Source organism: Phacochoerus africanus, chromosome 1, assembly GCF_016906955.1.
Source record: "Phacochoerus africanus isolate WHEZ1 chromosome 1, ROS_Pafr_v1, whole genome shotgun sequence".
Taxonomy (NCBI): domain Eukaryota; kingdom Metazoa; phylum Chordata; class Mammalia; order Artiodactyla; family Suidae; genus Phacochoerus; species Phacochoerus africanus.
This window is the reverse complement of record NC_062544.1, coordinates 250,996,870-251,020,717: the sequence shown is the minus strand read 5'-3', so window position 1 is coordinate 251,020,717 and position 23,848 is coordinate 250,996,870. Positions and strand designations below refer to the sequence as shown.

General features: G+C 35.2%; 1 pseudogene; it reads right to left on the bottom strand.

The window, feature by feature from the left end:
* Positions 1-271: 271 nt before the first annotated feature.
* LOC125111297 (elongation factor 2-like) lies at positions 272-1,042 on the bottom strand (annotated as a pseudogene).
* Positions 1,043-23,848: the final 22,806 nt, after the last annotated feature.

Here is a 23,848-nt window from a genome sequence, read left to right as displayed (position 1 = left end):
TTCTAGTTCAGGAAGCCCTAGATGCCACCAACCACTTATTCCGTACCCAGACCCCCCTCAGGCCGACGGGCTCCAGAAACTGAGTCTGGGAATTCGGCAGGGGGTGGGTCTAAAAGCAGCGCAGGCTGCAGGGACGACGTGGCTGCCTGGCGCTCCGTGACGCCTACACGCTGCGTGACGCCTACGCACTGTGTCATGCTGTGGACGTCAGAGCTCAGGGCGCACGCTATGCAGCTAGCTCTCCTCACACAGTAGCCACTCGCCTAGCGATTCACTGGAAGCCGGGGACTTTGCTGTCTTTGATCTCCTCGAGGTGTTGCACTGCCTTGGTGATAGTGAGAACTTGGGGGCGGGTACAGTTGAGTTCAAAGCACTTCCTCTTGCGGGTCTTTGGCACGGCCCACTCGTATTTCTCCACGGGTTAACGAGTTTGCGGCTTGAGCTTCTGGCTGGCAGGCAGCACATCCTGCCAAGTGTCCTTGGCCAGACCATCCAGGAAGGACCGCACTTTTTCGTACAGCCCGTTTTGTCTGTGGCGGACCTGGACAAGCAGAACATGTTTGACTTCTCACTGAAGGTTTCATGGTACAAGACAATTGGGTCGTATTTCTTGATGGGAATGCTGGCATGGTCCTCCCCCACCTGGAGGCAGATATCCAGGTGCTGCTCACCAGCCCGTATGATGTTGTGCTCTCCTGATTCCTCCGTGATGCACTGCACCTTAGGGTCGAATTTGGCCAGTCCCTTCAAACACTTTACCAGCTTGGGCAGATCAGCCAGGTAATTGATCTTCAAGGTAATCTTAATAACTGGGGTTCACGCTGAACTTCTTCACCTCTATGCTGTGGGCATACTCAAAAGTAATGATGGTGCCAGTGTTTACCAGGACTGGTTGATGCCCAGTAGGTCCACGATGTTCCTATAAGGCACATCCTCGATGGACTCCACATAGTCTCATCATAAGGATTGTTCTCTGGATCTGCTTCAGGTATACATTTTCTTTCCTCTGGGGCTTGCAATTGGGGACGTGTATTGTGATCATTTCACATTGTATGCAATATAGTATCAATCAATATGTTGTACTTAAAACAAATACAACGTTATATGCCAGTTATATCTTGATAAAATGATTTTAAAAGTAAGAAGGTATGAAAAGGTTAATTACTCACACAATGAAAGTTTCTTTGGAAAGCAGGAACATCTTTCAAGAAGGTCTAAAAGAGGCAGCCTGAGAGAGAGGGAAAAAAAAAAAGGAGACTAGTTCTGCTTTTGTGATGATAAGGGGATAGCTTTGGAGTAGGGTTCCTGTAACTGAACTAGGGTTTGCATGGCTTAAAGTTCCTTCTCTTGCCAAAGAGGGAACACTTAGTCTTTCTTATCAGCTTAGTCAGTTGTGGAGCAGAAGTGGTGGGCCTGAAAGCTGTCAGCAGTTGAATGTCAAAAATGAATCAGAGTATTTATTAAAATGCCACATGAGTTCCCTACTTCAGGGCCTTTGCAACTACTACTTTCTCTCCTATGAATTATCTTTCTACCTATAAAAATATAACAAGATGTTGATTTTTTCTGTTGTTCTATAATTGTGACTGAAGCTGAGAACAGAGTAGTACTTTAAGTATTTCCCATTCTAAAATTAGAGATCTACTAGAAGTTGGAATTATTTAGAGGTGAAAGTTAGAAAATGCATGTGTCAACCCTACTCATCCCCACCAATTACTATAGGATGAAAACTGGCAAATGAGACTGTGATTGACATTTTGGAGAGATTCTTCTTCATGAAAAGTGAGCCTTTCCCACTTTGAAGACATGTAGGGTTATGAGTTTTCTTTCTAAAAATGGTAAATCCTTCAAGAAGGGGAAACACTTTTCATTCTTTGTGGCTTTGCTTAGGGGGACTACTGATATGCTCCTGTACTAACTGAACAGAAGAAAGGATAATATAAAGGAGAGCAAAAGAGAGCAAGCAGAGAGAGAGAGAGAGAGTGTGTGTGTGTGTTTAGGTGGCAAGATATAGATGAAGTCAGGAACCTCCACTTTGAGTGTACAGAGAAGCATTCTGCAGGGAATCAGCAGACCTACAAGGATAAGTACAGTTGGGGAATATAGTCTTGCCTTTACACTTAATTGTTTGGGATATAAAGGGGCAAAAAGGGACAGAGGCCTTAGAGGGATACAATACAAAGGTCATCAGCTGAAGGCCAGCTAAGAGATAAGGCCAAAGCTACAAATGTAAAAATGCCTAGGGGAACTAGACATAAATGAATATCTTATTTATCATGGTGTGTTGAAGCTCACAGGAAAGGAATGGCATAGTTATATCCAAGCAAGGAAAAGACTGCAACCTTGCTTGGGAAGTAAGGAAATATTGGACATTTTACCTTTTCATTCTCAGGCCTCAATACACAAGAGAAACTGTTACTAAAGAAGTAGGAAAGGGCAGTATGTGAAGAACAGACCATATTTTTCTCTCCTTAACTCCATTTTTCCACAGCCCATAGCAAGTCTTCTCTGTGCTGGAAGTGGGAAAAGTGAGGGAGGAAAAATTTATTGTTGAATTTGAAACTGAGCTTTAACTTGTATCAAGTTACAGCCTTAAATGGGAATGTGAGAGCACTCAAAAACAAAGAAAGACCAGAGAATGTTTTGAATCTAGTCTTTTATGGAAATTTTAACAGGAAATTTTACCAAGGTACCACTTGAGGATAGTTATTAAAAAATAAAACTTTAAAAAGCTTGTGTCAGAGGAGAGGAGTTCCCTTTGTGGTACAGTGGGTTAATGATCCAACACTGTCTCTGTGGCAGTGCGGGTTTGATGCTGGGCTTGGCACAGTGGGTTAAGGATCTGGGGTTCCTGCACCTGTGGTGTAGGTCACAGCTGTAGCTCATATTTGATCCCTGGACTGGGAATTTCCATATGTCATGGTGCAGCCATAAAAGAAAAACAATATATGCCAGATACACTCACATACCTGGATCCTTCTTAGGCTTTGGCTAGAGTGTTACATCCCTATAGAGGTACCTTTTAGTATAATATTGTGTTTTGTAGACTCAATCATGGATAGTTGAGAAAATGCAATAGACAAATGGAAATCTTCAGTTCACCTGCCTTCTCTCTCTCATATGTGTGTCCATATGCTCACACACACATACAGAATTATCCAAATAAAAACTTTTTATTTTTATAGGAGATATGATCACCTTCACCCATGAGGTTTATATACGGTAAGACAGGTAAGATACTACAGACTGAACATTGAGAAACATCATTATTTGTTAAAGAATTGCTCATGAAGACATGAGGGGAAGCAGAGTTAAAAAGTTGCAAGTGTGACCAGAATAGCATGGGGTCAGACTCAAAGAAGAAATGGAAAAATGGATGCAAAACATTCCCCTAGAGTAAATACTAAGATGTTCCATTGAAGGTAGTATTTTGGCGATCTAAGGGTGTTGGCAAAATCTATTTCCACAAATAAAGAAGTAATTTAAATAGTGAATGGGAGTGGAGAAAAGTTGTTGAATACCAACCATGAGACTATATGTGAGTCCCTACATGTTGTCAAACAAACAGTTTTATAAACATCAGAAAATTTAAAAATAAATATTTTGTATACCTATTTTTTAAATTATCTTTACTGGGGAAATGTCACTAAAAAAGGGGGGATTATACATTGCATAATTGTCAGATATAGTTCATAAACTGCCTCGTTTTTAATTTATGACATCATCTAATGACGTCAGCTGTGAAAGCTATAGTGGGGTGCTACCTGAGTCATACTTCAGATTTGGGAACTGGTTAGGTGTGCAACCAATATAAGACATTTCTCTTCTCTGTATCTCACTTTATCAGTTTAGTCAGTTTTGACTAACCCTCTAGGCTTTACATTTTTATTGTAGTCACATGTTCACAAATAATTTCCATTCACACGTAGGAGAATTAGGTCACCTATGTTTATAACCCTACCCTCCCACTTAAAAGCTATATAAATCTAGACAACTGACTTATGCTTTTAGTGTCTCAGTTTACTCAATAAGTATATGGGGATGATAATAATAATCACCTTATGATGCGATGAGAATAAATGAAATATTATATGTAAGGACCTTCACAGAGTGCCTGGCACAAGGTCTAATTGCTTCATAAATATTATATAGTATTACATTATAATTGCATGTAATTACAAAACTGTAAATAGTATATCTAAACATACATACATGTGAGTTATTATATTTATGTGTGCATATACATGCAGGGATAGGAATATCTGTAGTCCTCTTTAGTGTATATGAACATGTATTTCTTTTAAAATGTTTAATGATTTTGAACTTTGTAAAATCGTTTTCCACAAAATCTATATGTACAGATATAAAGCTCAAAAAAGTAGAATTTCTAGCTCTTAAGGATTCCCACAAGAGGGGAAAAAGATTCTTTTCATAACTGGAAAAATACAAGTGCTTTTAGACAAATATGTACCAAAGACTATAATCCACTTTCCTTTCCTACCATTGCACAGACAGCATTATAAACCAGAAAATTGTTTGAGCAGTCACAGATAAGGAATTACAAATCTAGAAGTTCAAGAGTCATATAAAAGCAGAGGTAAGGTTAATTTGCATGGTTTAGTTGTCTCCTAGATTTTTTCAATACATTTCAATGGCTTGAAACTCTGAAAAACTGATAGCAAATAAAAAGATTTCCATAGGCTTCTTGATTTCTTGCTGACTCAGCTGTCTGAAAGCAAAGCCAGTTACTATGACTTGCATTTCCTTGTGCAGAAACCAGAACATATTCATTGTTAAATAGAGCCATTAAATATTTAAGGGAGGGAGAAAAGGTTTATGAATTGAGATGATAACAGTGAAAAAACTACCTATGGATATTTTCTTCTTAAACAACAAGAAAACACTTTTCTAAGAGTAACTCGAGAATCTCGAGCATGAAATATGATTTGATTTAATATCAATTCAGTGGTTTTTTAAAATGTTGATTTTAGGTTGGTATATATAAGAAGAAAAAAAGCCTCTGCTATAAAGCTAAGTTTTATCCTCAGAGTAATAAAAGAACCAATATGGTCTCCTGAACAAAGAACTAGCTGAAGAATTGGGATTCTATTTTTGGCCTCACCAGTGACTTGCTCAGTGACCTTGGACATATCACTTAAATGGCTTTGTGCCTCAAGTTTCCCAGCTGTAATATAGAGATTATAATGCCAGCCCCTACTTCATGGGACTGTAGAACTATTTCAGTTAAGTTTGTTTAAAACCCCAAAGGCTTTTGAAACTACTAGAAATAACTGTTAAATTCAAATAAGGTGTTTTATTAATTTCTTGTTACTGTTTGATTTAAGGTTTTTTTTTTTTTTGGTAGCCTTTCATAATCCTCTTTCTACTAAAATAAATCACTAGGATAAAATTAATAGGTGGAGATTTTCATTGGATATTAAGAAACACTTCTAACAGAAAAGGAAAATTAGTAATTCACTTCTGAGATCAACTGATAGAATTTCTACTCTCTGCCATATTTAACTCATGATCCAAAAGAAAATTGTACTGTGATTATGTAATTTAGAACCTCTTGCTAAATCCATAATTGGTAATTTTCTTCTTTATCTAGGCCTTCTCACAATTTTCTTCATAACTTCTTTCAATCTGGATCTTATCATAATGTCTCTGAAAATGCAGTAATAATCCATCTCCACCTCTCCAAATACAGATGACCCATTAAAGCTTCTCTCAAATGTCATGCCTTTCTAGATTCCTTGTCTCTGTATAACAATATTTGTCATCTGATAAGGAGTTCTGAGTAGTTGGAGGACTTAAATAAAAGGGACACTTCCTTTTTTATCTCTGTGCCCTTTCGTAATTTTTAAATTTTTGAATTATATACATTTATTTTTGTTCAAAATTAATTAAATATTATTTCTTCAAGGTTGTTCTCAAACTCTAAACTAGAACTCCCTACGCAACCACAGAAATACCCTGTTTACTCTGCTTTCACCACACTTCTTAGAAGTCTTGCACTTTTACATTATCTTACAAAATCTTAGAATCAAAGTACAGTCAACTTTCTTAGCTACAAGTGAAACGACCTCAGATAAAAAATCCTTCCTCCTATCATATATCTCAGTCTATTTGGTACCTATTTTTCATTTATATTTGTGATTTTTGTTGTTGATTTTACTGCTTAAAATAATCTCCACCTGTACCTAGTGGGTTCCTAGGTGCAAAAGCTTATGAAGCACCTTACAAAGAAAATACCTGTGTTGATAAACTGCATTCATGCAGGAGTTACAGTGATATTTTCCATGAGTTCAGAGCTAACTGAATAAGTAAAATTTACAAATGCCTACCAATGAATCAATATTGCTAGACACACAAGCCTAGAAATACAACCCATAATGAGAAGGAAAACTAAATAATTAAAGCTAATCTGGAACTGACAAAAGTGTTAGAATGAGAAAGCAATGACTTTAAAATAGGCATTGCAACTGTATTTCATAGTTTCAAATTGGAGTAGTAAAGATATAAAAACGACCCAAATTGAGCTTAGAGAGGAAAAGAAATTATAATGGCAGAGGTGAAAATACAATGGATCTGATTAATGGAACATTAGATATTGCAAAAAGAAAATATTCATGGAATTGAAGAAAAATAGAAACAGGCTTATATCAATTAATATTATATATATATATATATATATATATATATATATATATATAATATATATATAGAATTTGAGTTTCCAGGAAAGGAGAGAGATGAAGAGGCAGAGAAAAGGACATTTGAGGAAATAATGGCTGAAAATATTCCAAGTTTAATGACAACTGTAAGCTCCACAGATACAAAGAACCCAGTTAGCCCAAGCAGAAAAAAATGTGAAAATAACTACCCAAAGCATCATCATAATCAAATTGCTTAAAACCAGTATTAAACAAAAAATCTAAGAAGCAGTCAGAAGAAAATGTTGTATACCACGGTACAGAGATAGGATGATAGCAGATTTCTCATCACAAACACTGCCAACAAAAAGCCAAGCGAAACATTCAAAATACTGAAAGAAAAGATTTGTCAATTTAGAATTGTATACATATTTCAAAAATAAAGGCAAAATAGGAGTACCCATCATGGCTCAGTGGATATGAATCTGACTAGTATCCATGAGGATGCAGGTTCACTCTCTGGCCTGGCTCAGTCGGTTGGGGATCCAGCATTACCGTGAACTGTGGTATAGGTCACAGTTGCAACTCAGATCCTGCATTGCTGTGGCTGTGGTGTGGGCCAGAAGCTATGGCTCTGATTCAACCCCTAGCCTGGAAACCTCCATATGCCACATGTGTTGCCCTAAAAACACACAAAAAAAACAAGTAAATGAATAGAGGCAAAATAAATTCTTAAATGTATATTTTAAAAGCACAAAAACATTTTATCACCATGAGACCCCACAGGACACCAAGTGTTTATTGAAGTAACCTGTAGAGAGAAAAAATAATAATAATAACAAATGGAAAAATGAATCTACAAAAATAAATGAGCATCACTGGCAATAACTGGATAATAAAATATACAAGATCTCTTTGTTATTTAATTCTCCTTAAAAAATTACTGACTGGTTTAAGAGAAGATTCTGGGAAGATGGCAGATTTAGAAACACTAGAAACCTGCCTTCCCATTTAGACAACATATTTTATATTGTTACATCAGTCTGATATAACTATTTTGGAACTCTGGAATCTACTATAAGTAAACTGTGGTTAATTTCAGTCAATTCCCCTCTTACTTCAATAGTAACTACCCATACCTCACCCTCCAGCTCATGTTGGACAGTCCTGCACATGTTCCTGAAACAGCTTGCATGCAGCTTGGAGGAGCTGGAGTGGGCAATAATGACCTTCTTCTACAGATGTTATGAATCAGTGTTCTCACTGATGATTGCTGCTGCTTCTAATCATGGAAGTGCAGACACAGAGGCAGATAGCCATTGTTCCTTACCCTTGTCATTGTTCCAAACATTTCCCTCTTCAACTGAGATGACTTCCAAGGTATGTAAGGGGCAGATGTCTTTTTTCCAGTCTTTTTTCTTGTTTTCCCCACTTGGGAACCAGACATTAAAGAATAGGACATTAAACAGCAACCACATATACAGGGGAAATAAGAAATTAACCACTCAGGTTCAGAATTACCTGAGAATGCTTTTAAGTTTAAACATCAGGCTCATCCTTGGAACAGAGATGGCCTATAATGGTAGGAAATGACAGTAATAGCAGAAAACAGACAAGTCTTGGGGAAGAAGGAGAGTCTGATTTTCAGAGATACCCCATTAATAGTTACAAATGCCTATTTTTCAACTACAACAGCAAATCACCAGGCATACAAAGACACAAGAAGCTATGGTCTGTTCAAAGGAAAAAGTAAATCAATAGAAACTGTATGGAAAAAAAAAAAAAGAATTGATGGCTGCTTTTAGATAAGGACTTTTAAACAACAGCTTTTAAAGATGTCCAAAGAACTAGAAGATATGGATAAAGTCAAGAAATGTGTACATGAACAAAACAGAAATATCAATAAAGAGAAAAAATATCTAACAAGAAACCAAAAAGAAATAGAGCTGAAAAGCATAGTTAATGAAATAAAAAAAACTCATTTGATGGATTCAAAGACAGATCTGAGTAAAGAGAAGAAAGAATCCGTTAACTTCAAAGAAGGACAAAAAGAATCATCGTCTGAGGAATAGAAAGAAAAGAGGTTGAAGAAAATTAAACAGAGCCATGTACATTGTGAAGTAGACCAAAATATACATCATGGAAGTCCCAGAAAGAGGAGTAAGAGAAAAGGGAAGAGAGATTATTTGAAAAAAATAATGGCCAGAATTTCCAAAATTTTGATGAAAGACATGGATATAAGCATCCAAATATCAAACCAAACCATGTAGAATAAAATCAGAGACCCACATCAATACACATTGTAATAAAAATTGTCAAAGGATAAGCACAAAGAGCATCTTTAAATTAGCACAAGAGGTGACTCATCATATACAAGGGATCTTCAATAATGTTAGCAGTATATTTCTCATTAGAAACTTTGGAGACCAGAAGAAAGTGGGCTGATATAGTCAAGGTTCTAAAAGAAAAAAAAAATATATATATATATATGTATATATACACACCCAAACACACAGATCAACCAAGAATCTTATATTCAGCAAAACTGTACTTCAAAGTGCTAAGTTAAGACATCAGATACACAAAGTTTGAGGGAGTATTACTACTATACCTGCTCCACAAGAAATGCTAAGGTGGTTCCTTCAAGTTTAAATGAAAGGATGCTAGTCAGAATTGAAAGATGTTTGAATAAATGTCTCAGTAAGTATAAATATATAGTCAATTATAAAAGATAGTATTTTTGTAATTATGTTAATAGCTCCACTTTTTGTTTTCTGCATGATTTGATAAACTAATACATTTTTGATACAGTTATTAGTCTAAAATCTAAAACTTTGTGATTTTGGTTTATAACTCCTTTTTTGTTTTCTATGTAATTTAAAACCAATTCATTGAAGACCCTGAGCTTACTACCCTACAAACAAATCCAAACTACAGTTACAAATAGAGCAACACTTGCTGAGAATTACCTGAAAACTAGCAGAATAATGCTTCTACAACCAAGACTATAAAGAAAGAGGCTGCTAGGAAGGAAAGAAAAGCAATCTGGTTAGAGCCAGTATTCTAGTGAGTGACCGAGAAGAGGAGAGGGATACCATTGGCTCAGGGATCCTCCCTAAGGAGTGAGGGGTTCCAACCTCTTCTTAGGCACCTCCTGCCCTGGGGTCTGGTACACGAAAGATGATCTCCTTTGGCTGGATTGAAAAAACCAGTGGGGCTTTTTGAAGAGCTGTAGGAAACCAAGACTCTGCTCATGAAGAGCTTCTCACAAATTTGCTTGCTTGTAGAGGCAGCAGACTGAAAACATCATGGTGCTTTAGTCAGCCTGCCAGCATGACTCCAGTGCATCCCTCAGTGCACACCAGGCTCCTACTAAGATGGAGATCACCATTGCCATCATGAGCATACATTCCCACTGGAAAGAAGAAAAGCCAGCCAGAACCCTGGGGCACTGATTCCACCCCTAACCAAGACAGAGAGGGCTATCCCATACATACACACCAGCGAAAAGCAGTGTTAATTCAAAGTGTGGCTCTGAGGTGCCAGCCATGCCACCAATGAAGGTGGAGAAAGTAATCATTACAGGGAGAAGCCTAACTCCTTCATTGTTCCTATTTTAGCTCTTTGGGCCCTGACCCTGCACTTCAACAGGGTGGCAACCACCACTGAGCCTGGGAGAAGTCCTAGCTTGAACCTGGCTCCAGTTCTAGACCCTCCAACTCCAGCCCGACCTCCTACCAAGACAGGAAAAGACATAGCTTATGCTCACTTCAGATCCGCCAAAGCCACTGGGCACACACACAGACTGAATAAGGATGCTCCCACATAAGGATACACCTTAAAGGATGAGATAGGAAACGTTTTGCCTAATTTCATGGATACAAACAGAGAAAGTCAATTAGAAGACAGAGTTATATATATCAAGCAAAAGAACAAGATAAAACCCTAGGAAAAAAAACCCTAATGAATTGAGATAGATAATTCTCTTGACAAAACATTCAAAACAAGAGTAATAAAAATGCTTACTGAACTTGGGAAAAAAATTAAGGAACTCAGTGAGAACTTCAACAGAGAGCTATGAAATATTAAAAAGAACCAGTGAGAGCTGAAGAATGCAATAACTGAAGTGAATAATACACTAGAAAATATTAATAGCAGATTAGATCATATACAACACATAAGTGACCCAGAAGATAGAATAGTGGAAATCACCCAATAAGAATAGAAAAAAAAAAAATGGTAGTTTAAGGGACATCTGGGAAATCATCAAAATCATCAAGCTTACTAACAATTGCATTATAGAGTCTCAGAAGGAGAAAAGAGAGATAAAGGGGGTGAAAAGGTATTTGATAAAATTGTCTTAAAAGTTTCCTAACCTGAAGGAGAAAATGGATATCCAGGTCTAGGAAGCATACCAGGTGAAGTAAAAAAGACCCACACCAAGACATAATAAAAATGGCCAAAAAAATAGAGAAATTTTAAAACAGAGAAAATCAGAGCCACATGTAAGAAAACGCCCTATAAAGTTGTCAGCTGATTTTTTCAGCAGAAACTTTGTAGACCAAAAGAGAGTGACATGAAAAATCCAGTTGCTAGTAATGAAATTAAATCATAATCAAAAAATTTGAAACAAACAAAAATTTAGGACCAACTTTACTTGAGAATTCTACCAATCATTTAGAGAAGAGTTAATACCTATAATTCTAAAATCACTCCCCAAAAAATTGGAGATGAGGGAACACTTCCATACTCATTCTCTGAAGCCAGCATTACCTTGATATCAAAAGCAAAGACTTAAAAATAAAATAAACTTATAAGCCAATATCCCTAATGAATGTAGATGCAAACATCTTCAACAAAATATTAGGAAACTGAGGTCAACAATACCTAAAAAGTGCCATGCATCATAATCAAGTAGAATTTACTTTAAGGATACAAGAATGGTTCAATATCCAGAAAACTATGTGCTACATCACATTTAAAAAAAAAGAATGATAAAAATAATGTAATCATCTCAATAGAGGCAGGAAATGTATTTTATAAAATTCAACATCCATTCTTGATAAAGCTCTTAATTAAAGTTCATATAAAGAGAATATATTTCAACATAATAAAGGCCATATATGACAAACTCACTGCTAAAGTAATACACAGTGATGAAAAGTTTTTCCTCTAAGATCAACAAGATAAGAATGCCCACTTTTGTCACTTCTGTTTAAGACATTACTAGGATTCCTAGCCATAGCAATAACACAAGTAAAAGTAGTTAGAAGTATCCAAATTGGAAAGGAAGAAGTAAAACTCACTATTTGAAGATGACATGATCCTATATGTAGAAAATCCTAAAGACTCTACCAAAAAACTGTTAGAACTGATAAGTGAATTTAGTAAATGTTCAAGATACAAGATTAATTACAGAAATTTGTTGGATTTTTATACACTAATAATGAAGTATCAGAAATAGAAATTGAGAAGACAATCCCATATACAATTGCATCAAAAATAAATAAAATAAAAACACCTGGAATAAATTTCATCAAGGAAGTAAAAGACCTATACTCTGTCAACAATAATACTGCTAAAAGAAATTGGAAGCTGATACAAATAAATGGAAATATATACCATACTCATGGATTGGAAGCATTAATATTATTAAAATGTCCATATTCCCCAAACCAATCTACAGATTTAATTCAATGCCTATCAAAATACTTGCAACATTTTTCACAGAACTAGAATAAATAATTGTAATATTTATATGGAGCTACAAAAGGTCCAAAAGAGCAAAAGAAATTTTGGTAAAAAAAGAACAGACCTGGAGATATGACCATCCCAGACTTCAGACTATATTACAGAGCTACAGTAATCAAAACATCATGGTACTGGCACAGAAACACACACAAAAACCAATGGAAAGGAATAGAGGCCCCAGAAATAAATCCACACCAGTATGATCAATTAGTCTACCACAAAGGAGGCAAGGATATAAAATGATAAAGACAATCTCTTTAAGAAGTGGTGTTGGGGGAAAAAAAAAGTGGTGTTGGGAAAATTGGACAGGTACATGCAAAAAAATGAAATCAGGTCATTTTCTTATACTATCTACAAAAATACAATAATAAGCTCAAAATGGTTTACAGACTTATATGGAAAGTGCATATCAGGACCACAATGAGGAGTTCTTTTGGTGCAATTGGTTAAGGATCTGGTGTTGTCACAGCAGTGGTTTGGATCACTGGTGTGGTGCAGGTTGGATCCCTGGCCTAGGAACTTTACTATGCTGAGGATACAACCAAAACACACACCAGCATATACACACACACACCAGCACATGCGTGCGTGTGCACACACACAATGAGAGAGCATCTAACACCTATCAGAATTTCTTTAGCCAAAGTGACAAGAAATAAGTCTTGGCAAGGATGTGGAGAAAAAGTAAGTCTGGTACAGTGTTAGTGGGAATATAAATTGATATGGCCACAATGGAAAACAGGATGAAATTACCTCAGAAAACTTAAAAACAGGACCATCGATATGATCCAGAAATTCCATTCCTTGGTATTTATCAGAATAAAAGCAAAATCACTATTTTGAAAAGATAGACACATCTCATATTCATAGTAGCATATTTAAAGTAGCCAGTTATATATGCAAAAACTGTCCATCAACAGATGAATGGATAAAGATGTGAGATAGATACAGATATAGATATAATGGAATATTACTCATCCATAAATAAGCATGAAATCTTGCTACTTACAACAAGATGGATGGACCTGGAGGTTCTTTTTCTTAGTGAAATATGTCAGAGAAAGATAAATACTGTATGTTTGCACTTATATGTGTAATCTAAAAAACAAATGGATAAATAAACAGAAACAGACCCACAGATAGAACAAACCAGTTTTTACCACATAGGAGGGGGGGCTGGGAAAAGGTCAAGATAAGTGAAGGGGATTAAGAGGTATAAAATAAGTTACAAAGATGTGATATACAGCACAAAGAATATAGCCAGAAATTTGTATTAACTTTACATTAATGATAATATGTAACAATATTAAATCACTGTATTTTGACTAAAACTAATAGAATATTATGTCAATTGTACTTAAAGTAGTAGGAATGGAGCTATAAGGGAGTATAGAGTTTTTATATGTTCCTGAAGTTAAACTGATATAAATTCAAATTAGATAATTAAAATTTTAGAATGTTAAGTATAATCCCCATAGTAACCACAAAGAAAATATTGATAGAATATACACAAAAGGGAATGATAAAGGAATATAAATGCTGCACTATAAATAATCAGCTAAACATATCTGAACATGGTAATGTAGGAAATGAGAGACAAATAATCTATAAGGCACATATAAACCAAATATCAAAGTGACAGAGTAAGTCCCTCCATCTCTATAATTACCTTAAATGTAAATGGATTAAATGATCAAATAAAAACACAAAGATTTACATAATGGATTAAAAAAATATGATTCAAGTAAATGCTATCTACAGGAGATTCACATTAGTTCCAAAGACACAAATGGGCTGAAAGTGAAAGGATAGCAAAGATATTCCTTGCAAATAGGAAGCAAAAGAGAACAGGGGTAGCTATGCTAATATCAGACAAAATATACTTTATAAAATGTAATAAAAGTCAAAGAAGGACATTGGTTTCAATACAGCAAGAAACAACAATTACAAATGTTTATGTGCATAATAACAGATCAAGATATGTGAAGCAAACCTTGGCAGAAACCTTTGAGAAATAAACAGTCTGTCATAATATTAGGAGATTTTTATACTCTCATAATGACAAAAACATTCAGATAGAAGAAAAGTAAACTAGATTTAACAGACATATGCAAAATATTCTATCAACAACAGAATACAATTCTTCTCGTGCACAGAAGGCATTTTCCAGGAAAATGGAACCCTTGTTCACTGTTGATCAGAATGCAAAATTGTACAACCATGGCAAAAAACAGTAGGTGTTTTATCAAAATATTAAAAATAGAATTAGAAAATCAGCATAAGGCCTAACAATACCATTTGGGGGCATATACCTTAAAGAATTGAAAGTAGGGTCTCAAAATTGTATTCGTGCAACCATGTCCATAAGAGTGTAATTCACAAGTTTAAATATGAAAGTGAACCAAATGTGCACTGATGGGTGAATGGATAAGCAAAATGTGGTAATGCAAAAAATTGAATATTATTTAGCCTTAAAAAGAAAGGAAATTTTGATATATGGTAATCATGGATGAAAGCTGACATTATGCTAAGTGAAATGTCAGTAATAGAAAAACAAATTCTGTATAATTTAACTTACGCTAAGTACTTAAAATAGACAACATCATAGGAAGAGACAGAAAATAGAATTGTAGTTGATAAGGGCTAAGGGAAGGGATATCATTGTTTAGTGGGTATAGTATTTCATCTTTCAAGTATGAAAGAGTATTGACATTGGATGATGGTGATGGTTGCATAACAATAAAAATGTACTTAATACCACTGAACTGTACACTTAGAATGATTAGGATAAGGATACTAAATTTTATGTGTGTTTTATTACAATTTTAAAAATTGAAAAAAATGTAGTTTACTGTTTAAACAAAAATATTAATACTGCAGTATGGAGTTTATAAAATTTGAGGAAATAAATGTATGATAACAGTAACAAAATGGCCAGGAGGGAGAAATGGAAGTATTATAAGGCTCTTGTACTATAAATGAAGTGATACAATATCACTTTAAACTTTGAAAATATAAAGGTATATACTGTAAACTTGAAACCACTAAAATAACCAAACTAATATTTATAGCTAATCAGTCAACAGAGGTCACATATTGAAACATGAGTAATATTCAATTAACATCAACCAAGACAGAAGGAAGGAAAAGCGCAACGTATAACACAAGGAAAAATGGAAACAAAAAGTAAGATGATAGATTTAAACCTTAAAGGGTTAAACATATATTACCATATGATCCAACTAAAGTATTCATCTAAGAGGGGAGAAAAAAGCAAATATGCATGCAAAGACTTGTTCACAGATTTTCACTGCATTTTATTCATAATATTCTAAACTAGAAATAACCAAAATATGGACAAACTTGTGAATGGGTGAACAAATAGTATTGTATTCTAACCATGAAGTACTACTTGGCTAAGGAGGTCGGGAGGGAGGGGGGGAGGGAGGAAAGGGAAGGGGAAGAAAAGAACCACTGATAAGTACAGCAACATAGATACATCTCAAAGTAATTATGCTATATGAACGAAGCTACACAAAAAAGATTAACATACTATTTGAACTAATATATATATAATTATAGAAAATTCAGACTAATCCATAACAACAGAAATAAGATCAGTTATTGACTAGGAAAGGTAGGGGGTGGACAAGTAGGAGAGTGTGATTACCAAAAGGGCACAAAGAAGCTCTTGCATCATAGACGTAGGTTCAATCTTGATTGTATCCATTATTACATAGCTGTTTACATTGTCACAACTTATCAATTTGTTCACTATATATACATAGACTTCATTGTAGTTAATTACATCTGAAAAATGTTTAAAGTATAAAAATTAATGTAGACATTAAACATCCAATAAATATACAGAATAAAAATTATCTTTTAAAATAAGAAAAAATTTTATGCACCCTCTAATTAGAATTTCTATATGTAAAATGCTGGAGAAACAGTATTGATGGGCATTATGTTAAGAAGTGAGGTTTTAGAAGTTCTCTTGTGGCACAGCAGGTTAAATATCTGGCATTGCTGCAACTGGGGCTCAAGTTGCAACTGCAGCGTGGGTTTGATCCTGGCTCAGGAACTTCCACATGCCACAGGTGCAGGCCAAAAAAAAAAAAAAAAGATTTAAAAAATTATCAGTCTGTACCCATTGGATAGACAGATTTTGTTAGATAATTTGAAGGGTTGTTATGGAAGCAACAAATACATGTTCACCAAAAGAGTACCACTTATTGTAGGAGAAGACACATGCCACAGTATACTACTAAATCACAGAGAAACCTCAAGAAACATCATCAGTGTACCAAGTCAATCATACTTTTGAAATAAGTGACATTATTTGATTCATTTTGAAAATTAAGAATTCCTTGGGGAGTTCCCGGCGTGGTGCAGTGGTTAACGAATCCGACTAGGAACCATGAGGTGGTGGGTTCGGTCCCTGCCCTTGCTCAGTGGGTTAACGATCCGGCGTTGCCGTGAGCTGTGGTGTAGGTGGCAGACACGGCTCGGATCCCGCGTTGCTGTGGCTCTGGCGTGGGCCGGCGGCTACAGCTCCGATTGGACCCCTGGCCTGGGAACCTCCATGTGCCACAGGAGCGGCCCAAGAAATAGAAAAAAAAAAAAAAAAAAAAAAAAGACAAGAATTCCTTGGATATAAAATCCTTTGAATAGAGCAGTGTTTCTCAGTTATTTTCTTACTCATGATCCCTTTCAAAAATACAAATATCTCACACACCTGCAAATTTTCTGAAATTCAACTCCTATTACCACTCCCAATGTAATGTACACAAATACATTAACCTTTAATTAATAACTCACCACAGGCCAGAATTTATTGCACTTCAATATTATGGTCTGATTTATAGAAACAATATTCTGCTTATTTTATAAATAGCCAAGTATGTTTTATCAGTTGATATGCTATTAAAACTACCTCTCTTGGAGTGAACAGTTTTGAACTATCTTCCCAAAGTATTTCCCAGGTGGGAATTACCTCATTGTCACATGTCCAAAATTTATTTCAATTAATAAATATGTTTACTTCCACCATTATATCTTTGTATAAATCCCTATATTGTAGATTTCAATCTAAATCTAAATCTTTAATCTTAATCTATATCTATACCTGCTTATAACAAAGTATATTGAAAATATCAGACAACAGACTAGCTTAAAATGGATGAATAGATATTTTAGTCCTTATGAAATTTAGTCTATATGAAATTACTATTAAATGAGGCAAAAGGTCTTATTCATGTGGGTTTGTTTTGTTTTGTTTTTTGTCTTTTTTTTTTTTTAGGGCTGCACCTGTAGCATACGGAGGTTCCCAGGCTAGGGGTCAAATCCGAGCTTTAGCTGCTGACCTACACCACAGCCGCAGGGAATGGGGGTTCCAAGCTGAGTCTGCAACCTACACCACAGCTCAGGGCAATGCCAGATCCTTAACCCATTGAGAGAGGCCAGGGATCAAACCTGTGTCCTTGTGGCTGCTAGTCAGATTCGTTTCTGCTGAGCCACAATGGGAACTCCAAGGTCTTATTCATGATTTTTTAGTCATGTGTGTATGAGGGGTTGGAGGTTAAGGAAATATGAATTATTATATACTTGCCTCAAACTCGGACTCTCTATTAACTTGGATTTTTCATTTTAAATGTTAATTGTTTAAGTATGTCAAGTTTATTTTTACCTAGGAGATTGAGCAATCACAGAGGCATAAGATGGTAGTGATCACATTCTAAGTAGAATATGGTTATAGAATCTTTTCCTTACACTTCCAGTCTGTAGAGCTCATTTCCATGCCCTGTTACTCACTAATGCTATTATAGTTAAATTGGAATCTAGCTGGTGACAATTGCACTACGCAAAATGTTTTTTTCCTAATTATGATATTAGAAGAGGATATGTTGTGAAAACTGTTAGCTTGATTAGTTAAAACTTGTAAAATGTGTGATCTTGTTGCATTAGCCACATATTTTTGAAAAAAAATATGTATTTTTAGTTGGATTAAAAGTTTGGATTTTATTTTCCACCCAAAACAGATTAACTCATAACTAAAATATATGAATTACCTGCCTGAATATTCCACCTTTGACATCTTATACTTATTCAGCCCTAAGACAGGAAAAATACTTTTTAAAAAAATATAAATATGAGTTAGTTTCAAAATACTCCCTCCTTTTATCCAATTGAAAGCAAACTTTTTTTTTCTGACTTCAAACTTGTATTTTAACTGTTCTAGAGAGAGGAGACAGACTTCAGGACTTTAGCACAGGTAGGCTTAGAAAATATCCCGCCAAATGGGCAAAACATGATTAGCTCTTTATTCTTCTAGAATAATTTTCAAGTATTAGAGATCAAGCAACAAATTACAGTGTAGAATGGTCTTTTGTTCATTTTTTTTTTTATATCCATGGATAATACATTGCCCCTCTATTGCTTGCTTCATTTAGAGATCTCCATGGATTTTGCTCTAATAGTATTACTATACTCTCCCATATAAATACAATGTGATTACAATAAACAAATGGGAAAATGTGTTAAATATAGGTATTTGGGGAAAAGTGTATATTTTTTCTGTATACTAAAATCTAATATTACAAGTGACCATCAAGTTTATAATTGGCATACATTTGACAAATGTAACTGACTTTAAAAAACATTTCTACCATCTCTGGGCATAACACATACTTGTATTATCTGAGCAGTAGTTTATTTGAGAAGTTATTTCAGGAAGCATTAGTTAGGAAGAGGCAGTGAAAACAGGAAAAGGAAATAAATGAATAGAGGGTACAGATATGAACAGGTCATTGCTATGGGCAACTGGAGCTCAATTCCAATGTGATTTCTAGGAGACAGTGTAAAATAAAGATCACCAAACTACACCCCTTGGGTCAAACCTGGCATAACACCTGTTTTTGTTCCCCTTGTAATCAGGGGCACCACTCCCGCAGTCTAGCTCTGTGATCCAGTAACATCAAGTCTGTATGTTCCCTTTTCCCCACATTTCTACCTCTGCTCATAGCACCTGGCCTCCTTAGCTAATGGCTGAATCTCATTGACGCATAGAACCTGTACTTGTTGGCACCTTCATATTGAGCACTCCTCTGTTGGCAACTTTTGGGCACAAAGCATTAGGATCTTAAACTGGGATACATAAAGTCATCTAGTTTCTGTCCAGCTGCCCAAATTGAGTTTTCAAAACTCCAGGAGGTGAGAAGGAATGTTCCTGTGTATTCTTGGGGTAGAGAATGAAACTGATAAGGGCATAGCCAACACTCCCCACTATCATGTTCCCTTCTTTAACTAGGTATTCTTCTGGAGAATTTCTTCAACTGAGGCAAAGTAGACCTACCATCTGGGTGGCATGGCCCTTCCCTGGAAAATGAGACAAACAGGTTTTCTCATGTTATATTAGTACCTACATAATATCCCCAATTTTGCCTCTTGGCAGACATTACTTAAAATGTTTACTATTTGGCCAGTGGAAAGCTCAATAATGCGTCCTCCAAAGATGTCCATGTCTTCATCCCCAGAAACTGTAGATATATTACTCACCTAGCAAAAGGGACTTTACAGATATGATTACTTTAAGGATCTTGACATAGAGAGATTATCCTAACTATCCTGTGTGTCCAATGTAATCACAAGGGTCCCTAATAAGAGGGAACAGGAAAGTCAGAGGAAGGCAAAATATCAACAGAAATAGTCAGTGAAGGAGATATAACAACACTACATGGCTGGTTTTGAAAGCTAGAGAAGGGGACCACAAGTCAAGGAAAACACATCTCCTCTGAAGATGGCAAAGGCAAAGAAACTCTAGAGCCTCCAAAAGGAACCAACCCTGCTGACATCTTGACTTTGACTTATGGTGGACTTCTGACCTCCAGAAAATCCAGATAATATCTGACCTCCAGATAATAAAACTTTATTGTTTTAAGCCGCATAATTTTGTGGTAATTCGATATGGCAGCAATGAGAAACTAATACATGACCCTTTACATAAAAAGTTTTCTGACACCTAGTATAAAATATTGCTTCTCAAATTTTAGCAAATATAAGGACTACTTAAAGATCTAGTTAAAGAAGTTTCTGAATCATGTTCCCCAGATATTCTGACTTATTAGTTCTTAGATGGGCCCCAAGAATTTCTAACCAGCCCCTAGCCAAGGCTGATGTTTCCAGTGTGCAGCTGTGGCATAAAATGTATGCACATATATTTTGTCCCATCCATGAGGAAGGGAAGCTGCTGTAATTCTTTTCCTAGACTGTCAATGAATGAGAGATACTCCTTGGATATCCACTTGCTTAGCATTTCTAGCCAGCTTTCAAATAAATTGCTTGTTATAAAGTCATCAGTTGGAGATTATCAGGTGCGTGCAGTAACAAGACTTCTGAATGCCTGGAATAGTGAGTGCCAAGGTACATGGAATGGGGCACCTAAAACATCTGCCATTCACCTTACTGTTGTCTTTTATCACTTGCTGCATTACATATAAATGATACAGAATGGAAGATTTTTTTCAAATCTGCATCATGCTGTTTTATCAAATGATTTTTGTTAATGAATACATTTTGGAATGATAGAAAGCCTGTAGTCCTATTTCATAAAAGTTTATTAACTGGGCTTGATACCACTGAGGCTGTAGATTTTTTGAGATAGTTCTATGTTTAATACCTCTCCTACTAGATGACTGGAAAGGCTAAATCTTTTTGTATTTTTTAAAAAACTTTTTATATGTTGGTTGCCCTCATGCTATAACTCTATACTGACTAATCTTGTTTTCCAATAGCTTCCTGCAATTAATCTACTATTCCAAATATATTACTAAAAAAAAGTACTTCTTTTTCTTCTTTCTCTCTCCCTTACTATACAGTGAAGGCTAATTTATACTTTTTAAATGAGAGAATATCTTTAAATGTTTCTTACCATAAGACCAGCTATGATCTTCCCAAAGGGGAAAAAGAGCTTATGCCAATAAACAAAAACAAAAAGTTGCAAGAAAGTACAGACATTGGGCATTAGAGAGCGTGATGGACAGGGATTGAACCTTGCAGCTGAATGAGCAGGATAAATGATAACAAGCTTTAGTGATAGCAAGCTAAACAACAGGCTCCACTAAGGAAAAATAAAATCTGAACATTGTATGTCAGCAGTACACAAAGCCTCAAAACAGATTATCCAAGAATGTAGTAAAGATAAAATTAGCATTAGTATCTCTAGAGCTTACAAACAACATTATAAAACCAAGATAAGGTATTTTTGTGTGCATATATAACAAGCAGTGCCAAAGCACGCCTTTCTTAATTTAGAAATTGAGAATTAGATTTTAAAGCTGTATGGATTAAATAAAGATAGAATTCTTTATTCTAAAATGCCACATAGAATATCATAATGATAATATTGCATGTAAAATAGAAAGCAATTGGTTTGTGAAAAGGTGAAGACTAATTCCAAAACCATCTCTAGAATTTAAAAAATCACTTTTTATAAATAAGAAAGCTGTAACTATACATTTACATGATTAGTGTAATTTAATTGATATGTGTTTGAGGTGTTTTTTTAAAATAATACAGCAATATAAGAAATAAAACCTGTTTGGTTTTCAAATCTCAACTTTGCAGATCACACTCCATTCCATAGTATACTAAGGTATAGAAATTATTACTGATATATTAACAGTATGTTCATGTTATCATCACTGATTTTAAGCTTATAAATGTATTTATTTGAAGTTAATCAATAGCCACAAAATTTTTTTATTTATCAAATTTAAATTATAAAACTATTCTATCAAAGGCAAAGCAAAATAAACATCTAACCCAATAATGGAAAACACTTATATATTCTCTGACAGAAACATTTTTGCTACAACATATATGTGCTTGTTTATATCATTTTTATTGATAGAAAGGGACTCAAGATAAAATTTTAATGTCTTGTGAAATCTACTTAACGAAAACTAATGTACTTCTGTTACCAGCCCTTGGAGTCCTCAGTTCTTTGTTTCCTGAGGGAGAAAACTTGATCCAGAGACACACAATAGGTTCAAGCATCAAAAATTTTATTAGCAAAGGGAAAATACACTCCCAAGGGAGAGTGGGCTGTCTAGAAACCAGAAGCAGTAGTTATTACAGTTAGGGTTGGTTTTTATACCCTCTAAAGTGGTAGAAGTCTCTTCCTGCATCCTATACCATTTGATTGGCAAGTTGATGTCTCTTCCTGCATCCTATACCATTTGATTGGCAAGTTGATGGGCAGTTTAAAAGGTTATATAACTTTTCTCCCTGTGAATAGACACATACTCATAAGTACCCAGCTGAAAACTAAGGTGGGGGCGGGGGCAAACGTCACTGTTAATTCATCACAATTATGGTATAATAGACCCCGGGTCACCTCATTGGTCTTGGTGCACCTGTGCCAACCAGTGCTAGTGGTTTGGAAAGCCCCATTGGGTTTTTTGGATCCTGTCTGATCCTGATAAGGCAAGAAACTTAACAACAAAAGGGAGGACCTCTGGGCATGTTCATATTATAGCCTGGTGTCAAGGAGGAAGGAAGGAAAGATGACCCTATCCAGGGTAGGGTAGGCCCTGCTCAGATCTGACTGTACAGCTAACATTCCCATGAGTAACCATTAAACACTTGATTAACCTAATATTATTTTGACAATATATATTTTTTTCTGTAAACACTTTATTGCAGCATAACTGTAAAGAATTGAATAGTTTTCCCCCAAATTTATATATGCTTAGAACATCAGAATGTGACCTTATTTGGAAATAGGGTCTCTGCTGATATGATTAAGAATAAAGACATTTCATATAGGAGTTAAGGCAGGCTCTAATTCTAATATATGCACTTAAAAAAAAAACAGAAAAGGATACACAGAGACATAGAGAAGGCCTTATGAAGATAGAGCCAAAGATTGGAGTGATATACCTACAAGAAATCCCAAATGTCACTAGCAGCCACTAAAAGCCAGGAAAGAACTATGGAATAGACTCTTCTTAGAGTCTACAAAGGAACAAATCCTGCCAACATAATGATTTAGGAATTCTGAACTATGAAAGAATAAATTCCTGTTGTTTTAAATTTATAATTTATGGTTAATTTGTTATATATATATATCAAATATATTGATATTTATACATCAACTTCCAAAAAATTCTTGTTGGTTTTTGCTTACCATTTATGTTAATTTGTTTCATATATGTATATTATCATTTATATCAATATGTATATATTATACATAACATCAATATATTATATACATATTTATATATAAATATATATTATGTGTAATTATATACAATATAGAGAAGAGTGCAGAGACTCTAACTTTTATAATTTGATTAACTCTTACTAAATAATCAGTAACAGTATTAAGAATTAAAAAATTACCAGAACTTCCTGTGATAACACTTTGTAAAGTTAATCAC